Raw genomic sequence first — 14,012 nt, 5'->3', positions numbered from 1 at the left:
TGCATTATAAAATTGATCAGAAAACAGCATAATACGGGCCCTTTAAAAAAAAAATCTAGTTTTTCTTCTATTATATCTCAGTCATAATTTATACATTTTTCCATCATGTCAGATTTGGAAATGAATGAGAATTCTAGTAAATTATTGAATATATATCAATAGTGTCCCTCTTAAGCTGACTGGCATAACAAAATTGTTATTATATTATTATTCATACATTAAGGCTGAAATAAAACCAGATGATTAAGTTGGAGGAGGCCAGGGAGCAGATGGCTGAGTGCTTATACTGTGACATTAGGAGCAGCCCTTGTTCTTAATTATACATGGACTGGGTGGTACAGGACCTATAAAACTGCTCCATATGACCAGACACAGGGGGGAGGGATGGTCCGAGGCGCTCCTGGTTACAACTCCGAACCTGACAAGAGCCGAGATTGAGTCGATTCTGAGTCTGCCAATCACACGAAGCTTCTGTGCACCAGATAAATTAGTGATCAATTTAACAGCTCCCAGACTACTGCATGAATATGGAGGAGTCCCAGTCAATCCATGTTGTTAATGAACAGCAGAGGATGGGGGCCCAGGATGCAGACGTGCTGTAGTGTTCAGTGTTAGCAGTCAAAGTGGAAATATCTTTATACAAACATCTGCATCTTATGTCAACCAAAAACACAAGCTCTTTCTTGTTATTTCTAGGAGCTTGTGTTGTATCCGTGAAAAATTTGATTTTCTATCCTGGGTGCATTGACTTCAGATTGCCCTCCTAATCTAAAACATGCAATACAGGCATCCTCCAGCCTAGTCTTAACCAAGCCTATCTCAAAATCTAGGGATGGGACTATAAAGTATGCACTTTGAGAACATACCAGCTTGTTTTCCAGGTTCAGTCATGACCTACTGTATGTGTGTTAACTTCTGTCTAACCACCAAGTCTTTAGCATCAAACCAATCTCTATAAAAACTTTTCAAGGATTACTGCGTGTGCTAATTACTCTTTTGCTTTCATGTAGTCCCCCATTCCCACAAGAACGCTTAATCTTATCTCAACCCCCACCTCCCCCTTCTTTTTCTCTTTTATCATTCCTATGTCTCTTGAGCTCGCAGCCCCACACAACTACAACCTTTTTTTTTTAATCTGCAAAAATACTTCAAATTCTCTGTGAAATAAACTTTTGCATCTACCATAAACTAGTTTGAACTCCATAATCTAGGTTAACATGTCTGCTTGTATAAACTATATGTTTTATTGTCATAAATAAAGCATGAGCACAGGAAGTCTAGTGTATGTGAATGTGCAGTATGGCTTTGTGTGCAATGGCCCGATCTGATGCACTGTGGCACGATGGACTTTGTTTGACCTACAAATATAAAGAACCCAGATTACCCAGAACTGTCTTTAAGTCTGTTTGGTATCTTAGTTTTATAGTCTGTCATAGATGTGTTACGGTGAGAATGGTTATTGTATGATTCCTATACATGCAAACATTTTCATTTATTATTTTTATTGCTCAGTACATGTGTTAGTAATAAGGCCTGTTACAATAATTATAACTACATCAAATCTGATTTATACTGATACTATGTTGGCACAAACAATCTATATTTTAATTTGAATAAAATTTTAAGGGTAGAAATGTCAGTTAATGACCCGACTGATCTAAAATCCACTGATATCAAATTAAATATAGTTACTTCTTCATGGTTTTGACTATACTAGAAGCATAAAGTATTATTTGTATCACTGATTTTTGTTCCACAGTCTCCTTTCTTATAATTGGAAACACTGCCAACTTATATATTTTGCATCTCTTGTTATAGATATTAAGTAAATAAGAATGTTAAAAAGTTCATGTTTTATTGGTGGTGTGGTGTGTTCTTAAAGGTGTAAGTGACATAAAGTGGTCTTCAACAATATTATCATTATATTTTCTGACACAGTATATCACATTTAATGCCCCTCTAATAGTTTAAGTGTTTGTATTTTGGTGATGGCACAAATGATATTCTGAATCATATTGCAGGCTAACACACAGATACATAACTTAAACTAATGTACCATAGTTGTAACCATAATTCTGTCCAGCTGCTTTTGATGGATGCAGTGTTAGCAGAAATTGTCCACATATAACTTTCAAACTAAAAAGTGAAGTTTGCTTCTTTGTCATCCTAGCCTAATAATATCACCATGGGTTTTTCTTGACCCCCTCCCAAATCTGACCCAAGCTTTTCCCAGACATTCTTGAGTGAGCAGTGACGCAGAGTGTGGATGTCTCATGGAAGTTTAAAAATAGTCCTTGTGGTGGTGAAGGTTTGGTGGAAGTTTTGGATTGCTCCGTTCTGTCAGTTGTAATGTCCGACGTGAGTGTGTACATGATGTCCGCTGTTTGATTTTCCTATCTCTTCCCTGTGTTTATCTCGACCACGAGCAGGCACTGGCCCACATGTAGTTAGACTGAGGTTTTGTAGTGTCTGCTTCAGTCAAAGGCACCATGGGACCAGATGAGTCCAGAAGTTGTGAGATAAGATGACATGTTACATATGAACTACTGGGGAAATAAAAGCTGTCAATGAAAGTGCTTGATCATCAGATAGAAAAGAAGCCACACATTATCAACAACAGTTGGCACAGTAATATATTAAACTCAGTTGTGGTTTATTTGTCAATGCACACCCAATCATTTTTAATTTGAACTGACTTGAACTTTATTTCTAAGAATAAGGTTTTTGGTTCCTTTTTACTGGCCTGGGGTTAGTTGCATGGACCGATGGACTTATATATATAACTATATAATCATATATATCCATTGACTCTGTTTCCAGTTGACTTTATATTGAACTATTCTCACCCCACTCTCTAAAACTGCTGCTGTGAGCCTCATCATCTTAAAATGTTCGTATTAACCCTTAACTCTACATGATTCTTGGGTTTTTATTCTGCAATTTTCTCTGTAAATAAATTTCTATTGCTTAGGTGTGTAATGATATTCAAGACTCTCTCAGTACGATATTTTAATGATATGGTCACGGTATGATATTTATTGCAATATTTTATGGAGGCTGCAAACAAAACTGTTAGTATGCTACTTTTTCCTCTTAAAATGCCTTGACAAGACTTAATCCAAAGAACTAAGACTTAAAAGTGCTTAGAACTGTTATTTCTTCATGTAGTCTAGATTGAAATGGAGCAAAGGATCATTGTCTATGTAGTTCCCTGTGTCTTTTTTTAGCTATTGCAGCACCATAACTCTTAATTTAAGCATTGTAAGTATCGTGATGGTACATGATATTATTGTGAGAACTTTGACGATACAGTATCACAATATTTCGGTTATTGTTAAATCCCTACTATTGCTATTATATAATATTGAAATCAGATCAAAATTCGCCCTTATAACCGCCGGCATCGTGAGCTTCATTTGACTGGAGTCCAATGCTATGCTACACTTCCTCAGTCCACTTCATTATACAGTCTATGGACGGGCCTTATCTTGTAACAAATCAATTTAACAGATCATTTTGGCAAGAACAACCATTTATATTAACTATTTAAATTTTCTGGTGCAGAGGTGGTGGTGCATCTTCTTGTCTCCATGGAGATGTTAATGCTAATCATAATAAATGCATGATGGATCGATGGAAGTTCAATGCTGTTTAACATTCCAGTTAGCTGTAATTTCATTTGATATCTTTCTGTCCAGAAGCTTCACGTTTGACTGTCTGTAGTGTATGTAAGATATATTTTCAAAAGCCATAGGGAATATACAGTATGTAGGACCATGACTAAAAGAATGTGTCAAGTTACAAAGCTTGAATATTGGTTATGTAACTGTGAACAAAAGCATACCAGCTGCTTTCATTTTAAATATTAGCTGGCATTTCTCTGACTAGACTCCTATAGAGGTAATATATAATGCACTATAGTTTAAAATTTAAAGTTTTCAGTATAGTGCAGGGTGATTCTTAGGGCGCACGTTTATGAATTATGAATTTTTGCACCTCAGTAGGTAATTGCCCATCTTATGTAAACAGCGTTACCCCTTATTGTAGGTCAAGAACATTGCAACGTTGTCTTTACATATGGGAGTCCTTTCTCAATCAAAGCGCACTCACTACTCTACCTGATATGAATCACAAATACCATACGACAGTTTAAAATGCATTCTTGTCTCTGTAACCTTAACACAAAATTCCCCAATGAAATCCACTCAGAGGACAGACACACCAGACTAATATATGTTTTGACAAGCATAGCAAGTCCTGTATTGATCCTATGAATAAAGATGCAGATTCGCTCAGCATCTCTTGGCGTATGTTGGTGTGAATGGCTCCCTATGTCCACAGACAGCTGAGTGAAAAGGTTTAAGCATTGTAGTGGAAAAATATGTAGACTTTTAAGAGAGAGTGCTCACATATGGATGTGTGTATGGGATGGGAAGAGGAATCAGAGGAGTGTAAAAAGGGTGGTGAAGTGGAAACTGCACTGTACCAAAAAATGTACAGAAAGGAGTAAGTAGAGTCTGCTCTGTGTTTCAAAGAATGAGTTATTTATATAGATTTTTGTCACTAACTTACAAAAATAATTCTTCAGGTTTATGGTAAATATTTTATCCAAAAAAAATCATAGAGTGTATATATAAATGGACATAGCTAACTTGCTGGCAATCACGTTCCAAATATGGGGACGCTTCTGGCTCCATTGACTCTGGTTCCTATTGACTTTACATTGGGACATTGTCACTCTTCTCTCCTGGTGTTTTTATTTTGCTATTTTGTCCATAAATAAATTTGTATTCCTAATAGGCCTGGCTCTAAATTCGCTCCTATAACTGGGTGGGTGACATCACACTCCCTTAGTCCACTTCTTTATACTGTTTATGGAAGAAACATTACAATTTTACGATAATTCACAATTGCCAACAATTGACACCAAGACAAAACAACTGTGAAATCCTTATTTTTTATGTTTGTTTTTTGTTTTTTACACACCTTTATTATTTCTAATGTATAACCATCTTTATGACATATTTTTTTCTGAATGATACAGTTAAGTTAATGTGACATAAACAGCCAGATATTAAATCACTTTACATTTCATTTAACCTTTTGGGGGCTATGAATTCAATTAAAATATACTACAATTTTTAGCTTCACATTAAATACTTTTTATATAGTTTAATAGTTTATTCATTTAATTCAGTATTTAGGTTATATTGTGACCAGAATAATCACAATTATCGATTAACCGTAGCCTTAGTTTATATTAGACTCATGCATGTTCATTTGGTCTGGATAGTGTAGTCCTAGCTATATTCCATCCTTCATCTGCTTCTTTCTCATAGACTGATTTCTTCTATACACATTTATCACTACCAGCTTCCCTTCTGCCTTGTTTAGTCCGGGGGAGGTGTGTCCAACCACATCTGGAGTGACAAGCTTGGCTCATTCACTCCAACTGCCCCCTCCCCTCTGTATTCTCTCTCTCTCTCTCTCTCTCTCTCCTCTCTCTCCTCTCCTCTCTCTCTACTCGCTGTGTGCTTCACTCACTGTAGAAGCCAAAGCGCAGAGTTAGGAGATGCTGGCTGCTTACCGTAGAACAAGCATCAAAATCCTTCAGACTTGCCGACTTTGGAGTTTAACTATTGCCATGACAGGATTTCTTTTGCCTTATATCCTCTTTTCCTTTTTAAACATCTGACTTTTGGGAGCGTCTTTGCCATTTTTGTATCTTTTGACACACCTGGTTGGAACATCAGCACCTTATCTTATCTACACACCGGCTCTGGGATGACGGAGATCATAGTCGCGGATGTAAACTTGAACTCCATATGTGAGCGTTTGGAGCAGGACTGTTGCGTTGATCAGAACCAGCACAATTTGGTTTCCAGTCAACCACAGACCCCCGTACTGAAGAGGCATAGCAACACGGGGGCCAAGCTATGGGGAAGGGTCCGGAGCAAGCTGCTGAGACAAAAGGTTGACATACGCACGTGTCACATATACACACAAGCTGGGTTTTCTCTCTTTTATGTTCTCAATGGGCTCTGTCACTGGGTCTATCCCATATGGCGGTGTAGAGTGGATTTCCATTCACTGTCCATGTGTCAGGTCCACGGGTCAAACTCTCTTCTGTGAGGACCATTGTGCTAGTAGTCTCATGGCTCTGTTGATTTCCATAGGGATGGTGATGTAAGGTGAGTGAATGGTGAAGTAAGACAAAAAGATGGACATTTGTATTGAGTGGTAGTGAGTGATAGGACAGACCATCTGTTTTAGTTGTAATCTATGGCTGGAGTTCATATAAGTACTTCATTTCTTGTAATTACCCATAAACTATATTCTATTACAAATAATTGGTTGTAACCTTTATAAATGCATCTGTTATCATCTGTTATTATTTAATTTATTTGGATATTTATTTTGTACTATGATGACACTATAATAATTATGCTGTGATGGCGTAGTTATTGTTAAAATGGAAACACAACAGTGTAATATTAGTGAGAATTTAATCATCTATTAAATTATTTTCTTAAATAGTTCCAAACTTGGCGTGTTGTGATCATGGGTAGTCTCTTCAGTCATGATTTGATGTGATCTTTATTATTGTCTATATTTATTTTAAAAACGTGTTTTATGGAAGCAAATATTTTTTGTATTACTTGAAATACATCTTGTTTGCCTCATGTTTTGGGACTTCAGTTAAATGTCATGAGTATAGTTCTTCAACTCTGCTTGGACTCTATGGGTTAGCGCCCTCTCCTGGTCACTTTCAGTATCTCAGTCTGACTTTGTTGATCTGGTGCCCCCTCGACATTTCCACCAAAGGTATTTTTCCATGTGCTAATTAGCTGTCACTTTATCCCACAGAGGCAGTTAGCACATGTGTCTAGAACATTTGCATTGTCTCATACGCAGTTAGGCTTACACAGGTTAGCATGTGGCCAATTAGGCTTTGTGTGGGTAATATGTTGGACATTCAACTCTGCTGTTTTTGGATCTGCTATTAGCCCCTGAAGAAGTGGGGGACTCATATTTTAGCATATTAGCGGGTCAAGCCTTTGTATGACTTGAGTCAATAGCTGAACAACTGCTGCTTACAAAATTATTATAGAAAAATGTGCTGCTTTGACTTTGGTCTGTTTGGTGAAAATGTGGTCATATTATTCTCCAGTACCAAACATTATTATGATATTTTGAGAACCACAAATTAAAATCCTCTGCTCCTGTTCTACCCTTTTTAATCTTCTGTTTTGGTCTATACATTATACATAAAAAGTTGGACAATAATTAATGAGTTCATACTGGAAAAGACTGATATAACAAAATCATATATGGGACAAGAAAATTCATATCTGTGCATTAATCATTTAATGCAAATTTAATGACAGCCTTTAACATAGCGCTGATATTGTCGTCTCATGTTTGTAAATCTTATTCCAGTACAAGGCTTGTGAACTGTACTTAAGCAGGTCTGTGACTCATGTGTGGGGGCAGCTGCAGATTTGAGGTGAAACTCGGTCTAAAGAAACTCCACGTGACTGCGTCTCTCTCACAGCTAAAGTGTGCAGATGTACTTGTGCTGTCCTGGTTCATGGATATTCAGCAGCCCATTCTCTTCATCACAAATGCTTGGCCAGCGTTTGTGTTCATTCTTATGCAGGACAAACAGGAGGCCCAGTAAAGGGCACAGTTTCCAACAGGGTGAGAGCTGACTTGACCTTTGGTACAGGGTTTTACATTATTCAGCAGAAGCTCAGGAGAGATGACCACCGATACATGGGGGATAAAACCAGGGATTAAGGACTAAGACGTGGGATTGGCGGTGGTGACCTCGGCTACTTCTGTATTGATTTAAACTGACACGAGTCTTAAATGTCCAAGAATGTAATCAAGAAGCATGCGTGCCTTTGAAATCCCTTTACAGTAGTGTTCGTTCACTGTGAAGTGCCCATTCATTCATTTTGAATGAAGCTTTGATGGCTTGTTTTATGAATAAACTGGTGTAGCAGTTTTTCTGGTCTCTGCTGCCCTTAGATATTATCAGCTCCTTTTACAAAACTCCCTTATTTCTCCTGCTTCTGCAGTCTGTGTTAAGGCCGCTCTGATGAGGGGCACACTGTCTTCAGTATAGTAGTCTGGACTAATCATGTGATGAGACGTTCTTTGATGTGCTCCTTCACTAATTTATTTTTAAAATGTCTCTCATAAACAATAACACAAAAATACACAACTGTCTAAATGTTTAAATGTGGATAAGTAGTTATTAAACTTTGGCAGACAAACTTTTGGCTTGACTTTTTCAACAATAAGATCACAATTTTTTTGGTTGTCTAATTTGAGAAATATTTTGCCTGTTGATGCAGTTCTTACTATGCATAGAAAACTGAGCTGTGTTTCAGCAAGACCCAAAATTGCCCAAAACAACTGTTAACAACTGGCATATTATTGCCCATTAACATTTTATTACTTGATGCCTTCTGCAATTTTGATGCTACATATGCATATATATTATGATGCAGTACTATTAAACAGATGATATTAATTTTATGGAAATAGGAGGTATAATATTATTGCTCATTAAGACAGAAGGCAGACTGGGGGCCATGTTTTCTCATGTGTTTGTGTATGTGCTGCTGGCGTGTTATTTACAAGCTGCACAGAGGAATGCCTTATGATGTGGCACTGCTCTGACACTCCAGGGATTTGTCTTCATCTGCTCGGCCCAAAGCAGCCTCTAATTAAGACGCAGTGTGAAGAGATGTGAGGTGGAGAAAGTGCACAGCAGGGAGGGGCCAGACCAGAACGCTAATTAAACCCCGTGCTCATGTAATGAAGTGCCCAGCCAGAGAACAATAGCTGATTACACTATAGATGCCGTTGTTGTCGTCAGTATATGTTCATTTGACCTGATTTTGTTGCGTTTATTCAGTTTTTAATACTTCCACAAAGGACAAAAGGAGGCGCATTAAAAGGAATGCTCCACCCCTACTCAGGCCTGTCACAATAATTAAAGAAATATCAATGGAACAGTATTTTCGGGGGGGATGTCAGTATTTATCGTAGATATTCTTTCTTTATACTAGTGGGGAACTTTTAGTTATTTGTGTTTGTAAAATTTTAGAAAATTTGCCATAACCGTCATCACAACAAAGGCCTGTATTCCGCTGACCCCTCTTAAAACTAGTTGCCAATCAGGAGTGAGCTACAGATTTCGTTTTTTTTTTTTTTCTTTGGTACAAAAATGTCTACACGTCATTCCCAAATTCCACATTCCACAATCTTTGATTAAGAAAATAAAACTGGAGAATGAAGTTAGTACAGAGCAGTAGGCATGTACCCGTGGTGGTGAAAGATCGAAGCAATGATGTCTTGATTATAGGAGAATAAAGATTACTCAAACATGCATGAATCACTCACACGCAGTTAAAGTTCTATAAAGATTATTTTACATAGATCACCTTTAACAGTATTTTGTTTCCCCCCAATATATCACACTTCAAAATTTGTGATTGTGACAGATGTATCCCTAGTTCATATGGATAATCTTGTTTTTTTGATTTGTACAGATGAGATATTAAGGTTCATCCCATTGTCTACCTAAAATGCCAGCAGCTCCCCTAATGGCTTTTTATATAGACCACATAAATCTGCGCCTGTCCTGAACCGGAGGGCACAACCTGTTATTGGCCCCCATCCATCCTCCGGCGGGATCACCGATTGGCTAATGAGTTTTGGGAGGGTGAGTGTGATACCCGCGGTGACCCCTTCCCCATTGAAACCAGCCCCTAACCCTCTGGCTGTAGAGCAGACAATGAGGTAGTAGTCATGTAATTACAGGTGGGGGTTCTATGGTCATTCACAGTCTATTAGTGCAGTAGACAGGGGTTTCTGGTATGGTACATTCACAGATGATTTGAGTAGCATGGTGGTAAAAATATGGTCATTCAAAGGATGATACTCACATTAGCAATAAAAAATCTTGATTATGCTTCTGTGTCTGACTGCTGTGTCTAGGCCATAATGACTTTTTCATATTTTTGTAATTGTTTAAAAAAGATGGGCCATAGTTGATGGGTTTCAGAATAATAAAAAATAGGATCGTTTCCATAGTGATTAAAGGTCCTGTATTAAGAAAAATGGACTCCTGTGAGCTGTAAGCCACGTTATTTAAGAATGTTGTTACAAAAACGTACCCCAAGTTGATGTTTGTTTTCTTTTAGTCTGTCTACATCTCCAAAGCTCAAAATGCTCTGTTCCACCTTGTGGTGTCATGAAGCAGGAGTTTTCATGCTAACGGCTTTCTTTTACCTTTAGTTTAACAAATATTGGAAATTCCAGGACATAAATCTTCTGTATGATTCTAGTGAATGTGTATGGAGTAAAAAAACAGTGGAGCACTTCCTGTATTACCACATGACATCACAAGGTGGAACAGTGTTTTCTGTTTGAGAGAACTCACAGAGTTCATGCCGTTGTAAAAGAAACAAAACACAACTCAGAGTATGCTTTTGACAAAGAAACATAGATCAGAAAATAGCCTAATTTGGGCCCTTTAAGAATAAAAAAAAATTATAAATGAGGATAAAGTCAGATACAGGAGAACAGCTGAAACTCATGTATGCACTGTGTTCTACATTGCATGAGAGGGGCCATGATTTGGAAGATGTTTTGGACCGTTGGCTCCCATAGTAAACACAGATTCTCAACAATTTGCAATAGATTGATAAAGCAGAGAATTATTGTTGATTACTTGGATCAGATTTATCTACAAGTACCTCATGAAATTACCTCACCAGAAGTATACTGCAACACATCATACATCATCCACAGACTTGTGTATGAATGTATGATCTAATGGGTTACAAATGAACCAGCCTGATCTGTGCAGTGAGGTAATGTAACTTTCATATGCAGGTGCCACTTGGAGACTAAGGCTAAAACAATAAGATTTGTTTGATGACAGAAAAACAAATAAAGATTTAAATCTGAAATTCACCTGATTGGGGCCTTCACGACAGGTTACATGGGTTTTATTAAACTTAAAGGTCCTATATTATGCAAAATTAAAACATGTTATAATGCATTTACCTCCTCTAAAACATACCTGGAGTTGTGTTTTGTTTCATTCACACATGTCTGAGTAACCCTTTATCTGTCAGTCTGTGTGCTATTTTCTAACCAGAAAACAGCATAATATGGGCCTGGTCCTGCTGGAGTCTTGTGCTTGTCTTTATGCACATGGTTACAGTTAACGCTATATTGTGGAATGATGATTTGGCATTGGAAATATACACACATTTATCTGGTTTGTGTGTGTGCGTGTGCATGTGTGTGTGTCTGTGTGTGTAGAATCCCTCACTCATCCAGGTAGAATCCTTGGCAAAGGAAAAATTTGGTTGAACACGTTTCGCAACTCATCCAAAGCTGCTTCTTTGGTTCTGGTCATTATGCTAACATGTCCACACACTCAGTACAAATGAATAGGGCTAGCTAACAAACAGAAACTGTAAACAAACAGGGTGTTAGTTTTAGAGTAGTTTCAGTGTAGTTAGCTGGCAGTATATGCCAGCATTCTGACCAGAACTGAAGAAGCAGCTTGGATGAGCCGCAAAACGTTTTCGAACTAAATAAACGTTTGTCCAGTTGACAAATTGAATTTTCCTTTACCTGGTTTATATGGTTTAAGGTTTGATATTAGGAAATGCAGGGCTCTGTAGACGATTTGACAGAATACAGGATTCTTGTATTATTATCAATCTGTAGACCTCATGGTCCCTGTAAGGACTGTTTCCATCTGCTTTTACCCTATCATCTGTGAAGTTCTGTTGTTTTCGGTTGCAGATCCAAATGGTAATACGTGTTTCAGTTGTTCTATTTCTGCTGTAAACTTGAGCACAGCTCAGATTTGGTCCGCTTTAGTGCTCTGGCTCACCACCGCTGCAGGGAGAATTGTGTTGCATAAGAGTATAACTGTTTACAAGCACTACAAAAGAAACCGGACCTCTCTGCCAATCACATCACTCTGTCTCCTGTAAGCCCTTTCTGATTGGCTAAGACCAGGAAGTCAGTAAGACAAGTCAACATGGCAACACTCCAGTTCAGACCCTCACATGGACCCAGTGACATCCACATCTGCTGTGGGTACACAATGCTTGGTTAACGCATATATCAGCATTAAGCAGCTAAAAATAACTGCTGTTGCTCATTCGCCTGAGGTGTTGGAACATTTTTAGCAGGCTGCTGTAATCCTGATGATAACAGAAAATCACTGTGCACTTTGAGTCTCATTAAAGGACTTGTAAGGCACCATGGAGCTGAGTGAATTTTAAACAGACTAACAGCAGAAGCAGTTGACACAGATTTGAATTTCTTAAAAATTGCTACATCATAAGATTTTAGAAGATCTGCAATATTAGGAAGAGTAAAGCTTGACTCTACTTTAAACTACAATTTTTACTGTATATATTGTAGATCAAGCTAAATTCACTGTTATTCTTTGATGAACATGGATTTTTAAAGGTGCACTGCGTAAATTTTTTTGTAGAGGGTCCACCACTTTCTTGACTCTATGTTGTTTTTTTCCTGAAATGTTTTACAGCATGGTATTTCATTTAATTATGTCTATGGAGACAAGCAGGCCACTTCACCAGGCCAAGTTACAGGTCAGATCTATGCAGATGTGCCTGCTCACAGTAAGAATGCAAGTTTTTGCTGTTGTTTTGAGAAACAAAAGCTTAAACGTGATCTATAATTGAATAAAGGCAAGATATATTTGCTTAATGGCATGCTGAGGAACATCCCAGGCAAAGCAATAACATCACCATAAACCAGCAAAGCAGGCAGATGGCAGACCGTCCACCAGAAAAGGTACATAGTGCACCACAAATCCAAAACTAAGGGTGGCCCATAGTTGCAGCATAATGAGCATATATAATTAAATGCTATACCTGAAGTTAAATTTCAGAATAATATTTAATTCTCCTTTTATTTCCTACTCTAAATGAATGGGAACATGCTGGCTGCTGTACATAGTTTTTAAAAGTTGTGTTAAGTATTATGTAACATGTTTGCAGACCTTTGACCGTCCACCTGTTAGGATTAAGTGTGTACCCGGGGGGGGGGCTGGAGGGCCCAGCCAGTTCCTGTAGTGTAGTGGTTATCACATTCGCCTAACACGCGAAAGGTCCTCGGTTCGAAACCGGGCAGGAACAGCACTTTTTCAGCAGGAAGTAGGAAGAGAGTGTTAAGAGAAGCAAGAAAGTAACCACAACATTGTGTCACTGGGAATGTACTGTAAATGGGTGTTTAATGTGTAATCAGAGCGTTCTTAACGGGTCCATATTGCACTGCTATGTCTCTGGCTATGTTTCATTCACACGTATTTAACGCAACAAATCTTGCACATTTAGGCAGAGTTTTTCTCTCCAACAGAAAGCATTCTGTTCCACCTTGTGATGTGGTAATACAGGAAGTGCTTCACTGTATTTTTAAACTCCATACACCTCCACTAGAATCATTTGGATACTTTCAGCCCTTAAATTACCTCGAAAGGTAAAAGTGTAGCTGTTAACTTGAAATCTTCCACTCCATGACATCACAAGGTGGTACAGAGTATTTTGAACTTTGGGGATGCAGACAGCCCAGTAATTCATCATTACTTACTGTGAATGAAACAAAACACAACTCTTTGCTGATGTAACAACATTCTAACATGGCTTAAAGCTCACAAGAGTCAATTTTGCGTAATATAGGACCTTCAGTGTTTTAAACCAATATACTGGGGATTTTTTCATCAATTCTTTGTTGTGTAGAAATAATTGGTTGGGTTGAGGGAACATCACAATTTCACCATTGTCCACTATTGTGGACACGATGACCAAACAACAGTGAAAACTCAGGGTGACACTTTATATTTAGGGTTACTTGTTTGGAATATACTAGTGCTGGATGGAAACTGCTAAATATAGATTTTAAAATTATCCTTTTTCATTTGTTACACTTATTTTGTCTTG

General features: G+C 37.9%; 1 protein-coding gene and 1 non-coding gene across 3 annotated transcripts in view; both read left to right on the top strand.

Moving 5' to 3' along the window:
- abr (ABR activator of RhoGEF and GTPase) overlaps positions 1 to 14,012 on the top strand; it is a 95,197-nt gene that overhangs the window by 73,088 nt on the left and 8,097 nt on the right. The gene's annotated exons all lie outside the window — the stretch shown is intronic.
- Positions 13,139 to 13,211, top strand: trnav-aac (transfer RNA valine (anticodon AAC)). Its single transcript has one exon. It is a non-coding gene; the product is annotated as a tRNA-Val (tRNA).

The sequence above is a fragment of the Boleophthalmus pectinirostris genome, unplaced genomic scaffold (assembly GCF_026225935.1).
Source record: "Boleophthalmus pectinirostris isolate CB_2022bp ecotype Guang Dong unplaced genomic scaffold, ASM2622593v1 HiC_scaffold_12, whole genome shotgun sequence".
NCBI lineage: Eukaryota > Metazoa > Chordata > Actinopteri > Gobiiformes > Gobiidae > Boleophthalmus > Boleophthalmus pectinirostris.
The sequence above is the reverse complement of the archived record's forward strand: the minus strand, read 5'-3'. Positions and strand labels throughout refer to the sequence as shown.